Below are 12484 nucleotides of genomic sequence, written 5' to 3'. Positions count from 1 at the left end.
AGTGGCCCTTGGAGAGCTGCCCGCAGGCAGTGCGGGAGGGCCAAATGAGAAGGATGGAGTTACTTGGTTGGTTGGTGATTTTCTCCTGCTCTAATACCACGTCCCCAATTTTGAGGCCTGCCTTTGTGAATAGGCTGGATTTCCTCTTTTTCCTTTTTCCTGTATTTTTTTCTGTATTTTTGTTTATTAACCTAATCCTCTGAGAGAAAAGGCAAGAATATTATTAGGAGTAGTAAAAGTGGTGGGTTTGTTTTTTTTTTACAGTACTATGGCCAGAGGTGGCTGATCCAGATTTCTAGGAAAGAGCTCTCCTTAAGGAAAAGAATATATGAATTACAATCCCAAGACTGAAATAGGGTCTTGGCAGGGGCACATGCAGTCAGGGACCCTGAGGCTTACCCTTCACTACACAATAAATTCATCTCTGGCTGTGACACTTGGGAATTTGAACACCTTTTGTTTTCTCCAATTCCTCTTATTTCCAGTGTCCTGTTACTGGTATACAGTATTTGTAGATGCACTGAATCTGTATTGAAGGAGTAGCAAGATCAGGGTGGATTGGAATAAAGGGAGACAGATCAGTCTGAGCTTGGCCTTACACGGGCAGAAGGGGCAGGTCCAACTGAAATGGAAGGAGTGAGAAAGTTGGAATGGAAAGATGAGAAAGTTGAAGTAGGTTTCACTGTTGCTGTTTTATGGTTTTAATGTTTTAACATAATGTTATAGACAGTGAAATTTATTTATTAAGAGGATTAGGTTTTGGTAAAGTATTTCCATGCTGCTGCTGCTGCTGCTAAGTCGCTTCAGTCGTGTCCAACTCTGTACGACCCCATAGATGGCGGCCCACCAGGCTCCCCCATCCCTGGGACTCTCCAGGCAAGAACACTGGAGTGGATTGCCAGTTCCTTCTCCAATGCATGAAAGTGAAAAGTGAAAGTGAAGTCGCTCAGTCCAACTCTTCGCGACCCCATGGACTACAGGCTAACAGGCTCCTCCACCCATGGGATTTTCCAGGCAAGAGTACTGAAGTGGGTTGCCACTGCCTTCCCCAAGAGGCATTCAAAAAAGTCATGAGCTTTTTAAAAAAATTACTTTAGCTGAAATGACATTGATGGTCACTCAGTCTTACCCTCCCCCCTTTAGTTAAATTTAAATTATTGATTTATTTTTGGCTGTGTGGGGTCCTGATTGCTGTGTGCAGGCTTGCTCTAGTTGCAGCAAGCAGGGGCTACTCTCCAGTCGTGGTGGTTGGGCTTCTCACTCTGGTGACTTCTCTTGTTGCAGAGCACTTGCTCTAGAGTGTGGGCTCAGTAGTTGTGGCGTGAGGTCTTAGTTGCCCCTCAGCGTGTGAAAACCTCCAGGAGCAGGGATCGAGCCTGTGTCCCTGGCAGGGATCGAGCCCTACCTCAATGGCAGGCAGATTCTTAACCACTGGACCACCAGGGAAGTCCCTCACCCCTTTTATAGTAGTAAAAGAATGGGAAATTTTATAAGAAAGACAGCATCTTAAGTTACTAGTATAAAATAGTTTCATGTATAAAAATGGAAATGAATAATTATATCCTTTAAATATTTTTCATCATTTCTTAAAATGTCAGTTCATTTCAAAGTCGTCTGAAACATTGAAACAACTTTAAGAGTCCTACAAAAAGGTCCTTGAGGTCCAGAGTTACCCAAGTTTATGAAACGTATGAAATATAATACAGATATAGCACAAATAGCAGGAAACCAAAGACACAGTATTCGCCGCGTGTGGTGGTAACATGGCTTTTATTTTCCAAAGCGAGATTCTCAGTGAGAGTAGCTGGTGCTGCTGGGCTGTGCTCAGTCGCTCGCTCAGTCGTGTCCAACTCTCTGCATCCCCATGGTCTGTAGCCTTCCAGGCTCCTCTTTCCATGGAAGTTTCCAGGCAAGAATACTAAAGTGGGTTCCCATTTCCTTCTCCAGGGGATCTTTCTGACCCAGGGATCGAACCTGTATCTTCTGCATTGGCAGGCAGATTCTTTTCCACTGAGCCACCTAGGAAGCCCACCTAGGAAGTCTGCCAAGTAGGTAGACTAAAACACAAAAGCCAACCTTTATTGAGTACTTAGTAGGTGTCAGTACCATCATATTTTATTTTCAGAACTGAAGCTTAGAGAATAGATAAAAGATACACAGTTTGTACACAGTTTGTAGGAACTGGATTCCTACTCAGATCTGCCTGACTCCCAAGTCATACCCCACTTCTTACACAGCTCCGGTGCTTGGGGAATGCAGGTGTTTCCAGGACAAATAAGCTTTCTCTGGACATCTCAAATATTAATGCTTCAGGGTTACTGTTGAGAGACAAAACTTCCTCAGGAGCCCTTCAAAGATGCAGAAGTTAACAATCACAGAAATCAGAAGAGAGATGTGGAGAAGTGCTGCAATGCTAGAGGCATGCTCAGCGGCACACAAAGCATGGCATTGCTATTTTTTCATTGTGAGTTTTACTTGCCTTTGATGATTCCTAAGGTATGAGGCAGAGGCCAGTTCCCATAACATATGTAACTCCACTAGAAAAGAGAAAAGTGACTGAGAGTTGGGCTCCTCAAAGTATATAGTTTCTCTTATGTCTTGCTCTTCACCCAGTATTTTTTTAGTTGGAGTATAGTTGAGAGTATAGTTGGACTGTAAAGAAAGCTGAGCACCAAAGAATTGATGCTTTTTAACTGGGGTGTTGGAGAAGACTCCTGAGAGTCCCTTGGACTGCAAGGTGATCAAACCAGTCCATCCTAAAGGAGATCAGTCCTAAATATTCATTGGAAGGACTGATGCTGAAGCTGAAACTCCAATACTTTGGCCACCTGATGTGACGAACTGACTCATTGGAAAAGACCCTGATGCTGCAAAAGATTGAGGACAGGAGGAGAAGGGGACAACAGAGGATGAGATGGTTGGGTGGCATCACTGACTCAATGGACATGAGTTTCAGCAGACTCTGGGAGTTGGTGATGGACAGGGAAGCCTGGAGTGCTGCAGTCCATGGGGTCGCAAAGAGTCAGACATGGCTGAGCAACTGAACTGAACTGATAGTTGCTTTACAATATTATGATAGTTTGTGCTGTACAAGGAAGTGAATCGGCTATATGGATACATATATCTCCTCCCTCTTGAATCTCCCTCCAACCCCCACCACCCTACTCCTCTGGGTCATCTCAGAGATCAAGCTGAGCTCCCTATACTACACAGCAGCTTCCCACTAGATTCCTGTTTTCCATATTTTCATAGACAATGTCTTTTTTTTTCTAATTTGGCTACGTTGGGTCTTAGTTGTGATGATGTGGGATCTTAGTTTCCCGACCAGGGATTGAACCTAGGTCCCCTGCGTTGGAAGCACAGGGTCTTACCCACTGGACCACCAGGGAAATCCTAGATGATGTCTTTTAACTAATGAACTTCTGTTTTCATTAGTTTCATCATAATTCCATTCAGCAAGAAGCAGAGCTACAATTCTCATTTCATTAGTCAAGTTAAACAGATTATTGGTCATAAACTAAAAATTATTTGCTTAATTGATCCATGTTGTCCACATTCAATATAATCATCTGGTGTTCCATTTTGGAAGTACCCTGAATTGCAAGCTTATTTCTGTCCACACTTCTGGAAAGCCCTCACAATCCAGTTTAAAGATTGCAGATTATAGGTTTTATATGGGAATCCTGGGGAATGGGAAATTCCTGAGATAACTCTGGGTTTGAGGAAGTTGGGATCATGATCACAGACGGCCTGCATCAGGAACCAAGCTGCCATTCACCAGGCACTAAGCCAATAACAGACATTTGACTGCGTTCCTTGTGCATGCTGCCGTCACATGTCTGCCAGCATCACACAGCACCATCACAGGTGAGCTGGGTTTGGGTAAGTTCTGACCCGCTGTGATTTACCTCCCCTCTTCCCACTTCTTGTTCGCCTTTGCGTTGTATCCTTTCCTCCCCCTAGTTCTTTACTTCTCTATTTTCTTCTCTTTCTCCAGTCCCTGCATCTACTGCTTTCCTCCACTTTCTCCTCTCTCTCTCCTTAGTTTATCTAACGCTCATGCTCTCAGAATCATTTCTAATAAATAAATATGCGGTTCTCAGGCACGTTAAGTAATGCCCTCCCACAATTCCCCAAATGGCTCCGAATACTTGAAATGCTTCTTTCTAAACTGCAAAAATGCTGATTTTTATTTCTATAGATTGCTTTGGCCAGTAACTGAGCAAATAACCCAAAATCTAAGACCAAGTTTTAATTACATTATTTTCTCTTTAGATTTATGAATAACGTCAACTTACAGACAAAAAAAAATGTACAAAAGCACACCAAAGTGATTGGGAATGGGAAGGTGAGCCCAATTAGAAAACAAACTGATCGGGACTCAGAACAGTTTAGAAACAGGGTGCTCTAAACAAACTTTCTTTCCTTCATATTCCTGCCGTGGATCTTTGCCCTACCCCTTCTCTGCATAGCCCAGCATCATTGACAGAATACATGAAAACTCCTGTGTTAAAATGTTCTGTGAGCTAAAACGCAGGTGCCTCTTACACCAGCCAGTCAAGCTACAGAAGCCTGGGACACCCAGAATTACAGCATAATATCCGCCTCAAGGTGGCGCTACATCCCTACACTGATGAACCACAAGCCCCGTAGGACACACAGTTCACTCTTATTTCCATTTTCCTTCATCACTTATGTTACTTGGATGTTTAAAGACAATAAACATCAATTATCTATGCTTACATCTCTTTTGCTACGAGACAGTAGCCTAAAGGCTGGATACATGAAATACAAATTGAATGGTATATGACTCACCTGAATTTCACAGGCCAGCATTCTAAGACTTGCTTATTTCCTAGCCCAGCATTTGGCTAATGTTCTCCAGGACACCCTCTTGACTTTCCTACTAGACTCTATGGCCTTCCTAGAGTCAGAGTAGCCACGTCTCCCTCATTCTCCACAATCCCTTGACGTATTTTATATTCAGCAGGTGTTATCAGTTGTATAATACTGATTGAGCCAAATCATTTGACTAAGATATCCCCGAGTTCTGTGGATGGGTCCTAGGATGCCTGAACAGGAGAACATATTAGAAGAAAAAAATTGAAAGCTATGAAAAGAGTAAATTCCTCCTAGGTTCAAACAGCCTAGATCCAGTCAAGACAGAATTCCAGCTCACATGTCAGTGGAATCGTCGGAATTCTCATGGAACAGCTCCGTTATTCTGGCATCACTGTCTAAGATGGGATGAAACTGTATGCATGAACTTATACCACCTTTTCTGACTCTGTTTATATCTAGGATTTTCTTTTTTTTTTTTCCTGCTGTCCTTTTAAATACATTTATTTTTCATTGAAGGATAATTGCTTTATAATATTTTGTTGGTTTCTGCCATACATCAGCATGAATTAGCCATAGGTACACATATGTGTCTTCCCCTTGAACCTCCCTCCCACCTCCCACCTTACCCCGCACCCTCTAGGTTGTCACAGAACCCCAGTTTGAGTTCCCTGAATCATACAGCCAATTCCCATGGGCCATCTATTTTACATAGGGGAGTGTGTATGTTTCCATGCTACTTTCTCCATTCTATACCTAGGATTATCTAACCATGTTAGCTCTTAGGGGTCATGGATGTTGTAAACGGACAGTGCTGTTGAATAACACCATGCCTTCTTTTGTTTATACAAAATTGAATCAAGACTCCAGAAGTACCTGTAAATAAGATTTTCTTCTATTTGGTGGATGAGTTAAAAAGTCAGTGTATTTTGTCATTTTTTTCATTTTAATTTTTTACTTATTTTCAAATATGATTCGATATCCAAAAGGCTAAAAAAGATGTACTGTGGTTATTTTCTGTTCCCACGCTAGCTCCCCTTTTAACAATCAACTAATAGTACTCAATTCTTGGGCATCCTTACAGAGATAGTGTGTGCATTTATAAGCAAATACCCATATATTTCCCCCCTTGTTTATATAAATACTAGCATATTGTAAACAATGTTCTGCACCTTGATTTTTTGTTAAGTATGTGTGTGCTTAGTCACTCAGTTGTGTCCGACTCTTTGTGACCTCATGGATTGTAGCCCACCATGCTCCTCTGTCCATGGGATTCTCCAGGCAAGAATTGGAGTGGCTTGACATTCCCTTCTCCAGGGGATCTTCCTGACCCAGGGATCAAACCTGGGTCTTCTGCATTGCAGGCGGATTCTTTACTGTCTGAGCCACCAGGGCAGCCCTTTTGGCAATAATTTGGAAACTATTTTGGCAATAATTTCCTGTCAATATGGAAAGAACTTCCTTATTCTCTTTTATAACTGACTGTGTAATATTCTATCATATAAATAAATGTACTGTAAGTGACCTAAACATTTCCTTTCTGATTTAGGTGGTTTCTGATCTTTTGAATTTATAAATGACACTCTGATGATTAATGATGTACAACACTGCATAAACCATTTTACATATGTTCAAGCCTATTTATAAATGATTTTTTAAAAGTGAAATTTTAGGTCAAAGGGTGTATATGTATAATTTTGATAGAGTGCCTTCCTTAGAACATCAGTTACACTTCCTCTGGTGATGTAGGACAATGTTTACCCCCTCTCCCCCATCTTCCCTGTGTGTCTATAAATCAAACATTTATATCTTCACAAATCTGATAGGTTAAAAAATGGTATCATATAGTTGCATTTCTTTTCATGTAAATAAGGTTGAGCATCTATTCATATGTTTAGCCAGTTGTATTTTCTTTTCTGTATTTCTATACTTCCTTTGCCCAATTGATGGCTTTTTTTTTCCTTGTTATTTGTGTGGGCTCTTTTTCTCATAGGGATGTAAGCCTTTTATTTGTCGTAGAAATGTCAAATATCTCCTCACAGTTTGTCTTTTGACTTTATGATGGTTTTTACTATGAATAAAGAAGTTATTTCCTTTTTCTGTAATTGAGTTTATTAATCTTTCATAGCTTTTAGCACTCAAATCATATTTAGAAAAGTTTTCCTAGCTTCAAAATTAAAAAATAAATTTTCTTAAAATTTCCTTTATTGTTTTTATGATCTTATATTTTAGATTTTTTATTTTAAAACATTGATTTTTTTTTTCCTTCTTAATAATTGCAGATTTAAGAATCCCAGTGACTAGCTTGTCCTCAGGCAGAAGTCCCACAGAGCTCCTAGTTGACTAGCTTGCTTGTCTTTCTCGTGATTTAAGGGTATTTTTCTTCAGATGGACAGCTAACGCTACCCAAAGTATTTCACACATTAAGGTACAATTTCCCTGTCATTTAATCAAATATCTACATGCCAGGGGCTATTTGGCATATGTAAGATTCAATCCTTTTCAGGCCCTAGATTCTAGAGAATAGACACAATAAGCAACTACTACAATTCTGTAGGAAACAAGCTAAAATAGAGAAAGGAGTAAAGTTATGTAGAATATCAGATAGGGAGCAATACCTCTCCAAGACTGAATGTTAGGGGAAAACTGTGAGACTATAACCTTTCCACTGGGTCTTGAAGGCTATAAGAGTTTACCAAGACTTCCCTGGTTGTTCGGTGATTAAGACTCTACCTGCCGATGCAGGGGAAACAGGTTCCATCCACGGTCTGGGAAGATCCCAGATGCCACAGCTGCTGAGCCAGAGTGGGGCTGCGACTCCTGAAGCCCATCACACTCTAGAGCTTTGTGCCCACAAGAGAAGCCACCACAAAGAGAAGCCTGCACGCGGCAACTAGAGAGTAGCCTGCACACAGCCAAGAACACCCAGCACAGACAAAAACCAGCAAATAAATAAAGTAAATTCTTTTTTAAAAAAAAAGGGGAGTTTGCCAGACAGACAAGAGCAGCCAGGGAATACCAGGCTGAGGGAACAGAATGGTATCAGAAAGCACAGTGTCCCAGAATTCTGTTCATTATCGGTATTGAAACAAGTAAATTAACAGATATAGGATTCCACTATGTGATTGAATACTGGTTCCAAATTTTCTTAGTCCTCAGGTAAAAATCAGAAGATATCCTTGACTTGAGCTTCCCAGGAGGCATTAGTGGTAAAGAACTCGCCTGCCAATGCAGGAGACACGGAGACATGGGTTCGATCCCTGGGTAGGGAAGATCCCCTGGAGGAGGAAATGGCAACCCACTCCAGTATTCTTCCCTGGTGAATCCCAGGGACAGAGGAGCCTGGCAGGCTCTAATCCATGAGGTCGCACAGAGTCAGACATGATTTAACGACTAAACACCACCACCACCACACCACTTGAGTGATTTGGTCCTGGCCTTTATCTACAGCCCCATCTCCAACTAAAAATGGGGGTGTCTCCTATCACAACTCCAGGGAACTGCATTCATGCCACACAGTCGTGTTCTAACGTGCACCACTCACAGGAAGTTGGTGTAAATGGTGCTACGGATGCTGTGCAAGAAAAAGTTGGCTAAAGTTCTGTTTAACATTATGCGCCTACCACCTAAAACTGATACTTACATTTCTCTGCAGGTCTACTCCATTCTTAATTTTATTACTGACCAGTTTCCTCGCCTTTACCAGTCACATGACAAAATGTGTCCAGCAGAAGGCTGTGAGTTTTCATCTTGAGGCTCAGGGGTCCAGACCAAAACGGACTTCTGTTTCTCAGTTCAGCTTCCAAAGTGCCAGGGAAGGATTCCGATTGGCCCAGTTTGAGTTTAGAACCAACCTCTGGACCAATCAGCTGTGAGGAATACGCTGGATCACATTTTGCTAAAATGCATGCTATCCTTGCAACTCCATGGATGGAGCATAAAGGAAGAAAATTTCTCAGAAACAGGGGATTCTCATTTTAGAAAATAAAAATATTTCATGAATAGATTCTTCTATGGCAGAGCCCATAGATTATTTATCTTTGGTCATTTTATAAAACTTGTGTATAACTGGGGTCCCTTATATATGTTACTGAAGGACCAGGCACCTTTTGTTAAAAGCTAAATACATGAGTATTGATATTATTGTCTTCATTTTAATGAAGTTAGCTTGGAGAATTATTCTGCCTAGAGAAACATACATTATAGTGATGACCTGGAATCTGGTAAGTGTCTGGTTATAAACAAAACTTTTTCCACTACATGAAGGGACTTCAAATGGAAGTGCAGGTAATTTCATGGAATAAAACAAGCTTTCACTTTGAAATAAACAGACCCCACAAGCTATGTGATCTCTGTCAAGTTGCTTAACCTTCCCGAGGCTGTGTATTCATCTGTAAGGTAAATACAATGTCATCTGCTGCATGAAGTTGTTATGGGGCATAAACCAATAAGGAGTGTCAAATGTCTAAGACATCTATTCAACTTTCAAGAAATGTTAGCTATATTTCCTTTCTGTACTAATCAACTGATTGATCTCAGTCTTTGCTGGAGTTATTTCTCAGTGTTCCAGCTCTCTTACTTGTCTTTTGTCATCCCATTTGGTCCTACCATTGCTGATTTTTTTACATGATAGACTCTGAGAAGCCAAAAATTATGTCTATATAATATTATGACATTACATATTATGTCTGTATATGTTACTCTTTCTATAGAATATTGAGAAGAAAACTGACTGTGCTTGGGAATTGTAAACATGCTATTTGATGGTAACAGTACCTGGATATCCTGGTGGCTCAGATGGTAAAGAATCCGCCTGCAATTCAGGAGACCTGGGTTTGATCTCTGGGTTGGGAAGATCCCCTGGAGAAGGGAATGGCTACCCACTCCAGTATTCTTGCCTAGAGAATTCCATGGACAGAGGAGCCTGGTGGGCTATAGTCCGTGGGGTTGCAGAGTCGTACATGACTGAGCAACCAACACATTAAATACCTGGATTACTGAAACAATCCTCTCACAGACGCCTTTCAATCTGTTTCCTTCACAGTCAGATTTCAACCAAAGATCCTAAAATCAAAATCATATTTTATTTCTCTAGTTCTTAAAAGGCTTTCCATTGGTTTTAGTATAAACCCAAACTCCTTAACATGGCCACAAAACTCTGTGTGGGTTGGCCTCTGTCTTTGAGCCTCACTGCTTGCCCTCAATCTCTGAACTCCAGCCACAGGGCCTTTGCATCTGCTACTTCCTCTGCCTGGAATGCTCTTCTCCTCTCCTTCCCATTGACCTAACTCCTCCTTCAGTTTAGTTCCTCAGGCAAACTTTTCCTAAATCCACCTGATCTGAATTAGGTTCCCTTCATATCCCCGCATAGCTAGAGCCCTTTTCTTGTGCGGCACTTCGCACTAGTGTAATTTATATTTACATAAGATTATTTGATGATCCACTCCATGAAAACAGTCATGTCTGGTTTTGCTCATATTTCTCCCCTGTCTAGCACAGTTACACAATATATAGCAGAAGTGCAGAAAATGTTAGTTGAATAAATGAATGTCATACAGTAAAACAGACGACTCATTGGAAAAGTCCCTGATGCTAGGAAAGATTGAGGGCAGAAGGAGAAGAGGGTGTCAGAGGATGAGATGGCTGGATAGCATCCCCGACGCAGTGAATATGAACTCTGCAAACTCCAGGAGATGGTGCGGGATAGGGAGGCCTGACGTGCTGCAGTCCGTGGGGTCACAAAGAGTCGGACACGACTGGGCGACTGAACAACAGGAACAGCAAACAATAAAAATGACCAAGAATGGATTAGCTACCTACTGCCACATAGCAAATTAAAACACAGTAGCTTAAAGCAATAATCATTTAAAAAAATTTTTTCCAGTATGGTTTATTACAGTAGACTGAAAATAGTTCCCTGTGTTACACACTAGAAGCTTATTTTATATATAGTAGTGTGTATATGTTAATTCCAAACTCCTTATTTATCCTACCCCCTTCCTTTTCTCCTTTGGTAACCACAAGTTTCTTTTTCATGTGAGTCTGTTTCTGTTTCATAAATAGGTTCATTTGTATCATATTTTAGATTCTACATAAAAGTAATATCATATGGTATTTGTTGTTCTCTGTCCAACTTACTTCATTTAGTATTATAATCTCTAGCTGCATCCATGTTGCTGCAAAGGGCATTATTTCATTCTTTTAATATTTCACTGTATGTATGTATATATGTGCCACAACTTCCTTACCCATTCATCTGCTAATAGACATTTAGCTTGTTTCCATGTCTTGCCTGTTGTGAATCATGCTTCTATGAACATAGGGGTGCACGTATCTTTTTGAATTAAAGTTTTGTCTGGATGTATGCCCAGGAGTGGGGTTGCTGGATCATATGGTAATTCTGTTTTCAGTTTTCTGAGGAACCTCTGCACTATTTCCCAGAGTGGCTGCACAAACCTACATTCCCACCAACATTGTAGGAAGGTTCCCTTTTCTCCACATCCTCTCCAGCATTTGTTATTTGTAAATTTTTAATGTTGATCGTTCTGACTGGAGTGTGGTGGTACCTCGTTGTCTTTTGATTTACATTTCTCTGATAATTAACAACATTGAGCACCTTTTCACATGCCTATTGGCCATCTGTATGTCTTCTTTGGAGAAATGTCTATTCAGGTCTTCTAGGCTTGGCCATCTTTTAATATCAGCCCACACAGATTGACCTCATCCTGTACACATATACCATAATTTATCTAAACATCCCCCTATTGGTGGTCGCTTCGCTTTTTAAAAAAATCTTATTATACTTATTATGGGGCTTCCCTGGTAGCTCAGTTAGTAAAGAATCCACCTACAATGCAGGAAACCCTGGTTCAATTCCTGGGTCAGGAAGATCCACTGGAGAAGGGATAAGCTATCCACTTCAGTATTCTTGGGCTTCCCTTATGGCTCAGTTGGTAAAGAATCCACCTGCAATGCGAGAGACCTGGGTTCTATCCCTGGGTTGGGAAGATCCCCTGAAGAAGGGAACGTCTACCCACTCCAGTAGTCTGGCCTGGAGAATTCCATTAACTGTATAGTCCACAGGGTCACAAAGAATCGGACACAATGGAGCAACTTTCACTTTCACTTACTTATTATAAACATTGCTGCAATGTCTATATGCGCTGTGGTGGGGGTATATTTGCATACTTGCATATTTCAACAGAACCGGTTTCTAGAAGTGGAACGCTGAATCAAAGTGATGTTCAGAAAGTTTGTACCAATTTCAAACTTTCCAAAGCTGGCAGTGAGCATTATTCAGAGTGAAGTACCTGGACGAATTGGTCTATTGACTTTTGAGGGGACCCAAGACCCTATTAATGGTGGGAACATCTGAGAGCAGGAAGAAAATTTATCAAAGATCGTGGTTGACATTAAAAAAGAAAACGAACACTTCAGATCAATTCTCAGCTGAGTCTGGTTCTGATTCTGCTTCATGGCTCCGTGCTGGTGCTTGAGGAAATGCAGCTCTGCGGCCTTCACCCACAGCTCAGCCCACGCCACAGCAGGGTGACCCTGAGATGCTCCCACAAGTTACAGCTCCTCATCTGGGACAGGACATTCATGTGACTGATGAGTCTACAATAGATCCACTGATACTCCCATC

At 41.2% G+C, this 12484-nt stretch overlaps 1 non-coding gene across 1 annotated transcript; it reads right to left on the bottom strand.

The window, feature by feature from the left end:
- Positions 1 to 3316: 3316 nt before the first annotated feature.
- TRNAG-UCC lies at positions 3317 to 3389 on the bottom strand. Its single transcript has one exon. It is a non-coding gene; the product is annotated as a tRNA-Gly (tRNA).
- Between the last annotated feature and the right edge of the window lie 9095 nt (positions 3390 to 12484).

The sequence above is a fragment of the Cervus elaphus genome, chromosome 14 (assembly GCF_910594005.1).
Source record: "Cervus elaphus chromosome 14, mCerEla1.1, whole genome shotgun sequence".
In the NCBI taxonomy this organism is placed as follows: Eukaryota; Metazoa; Chordata; class Mammalia; order Artiodactyla; family Cervidae; genus Cervus; species Cervus elaphus.
Note: the sequence above shows the minus strand (reverse complement) of the source record. Positions and strands in the feature narration are given on the sequence as shown.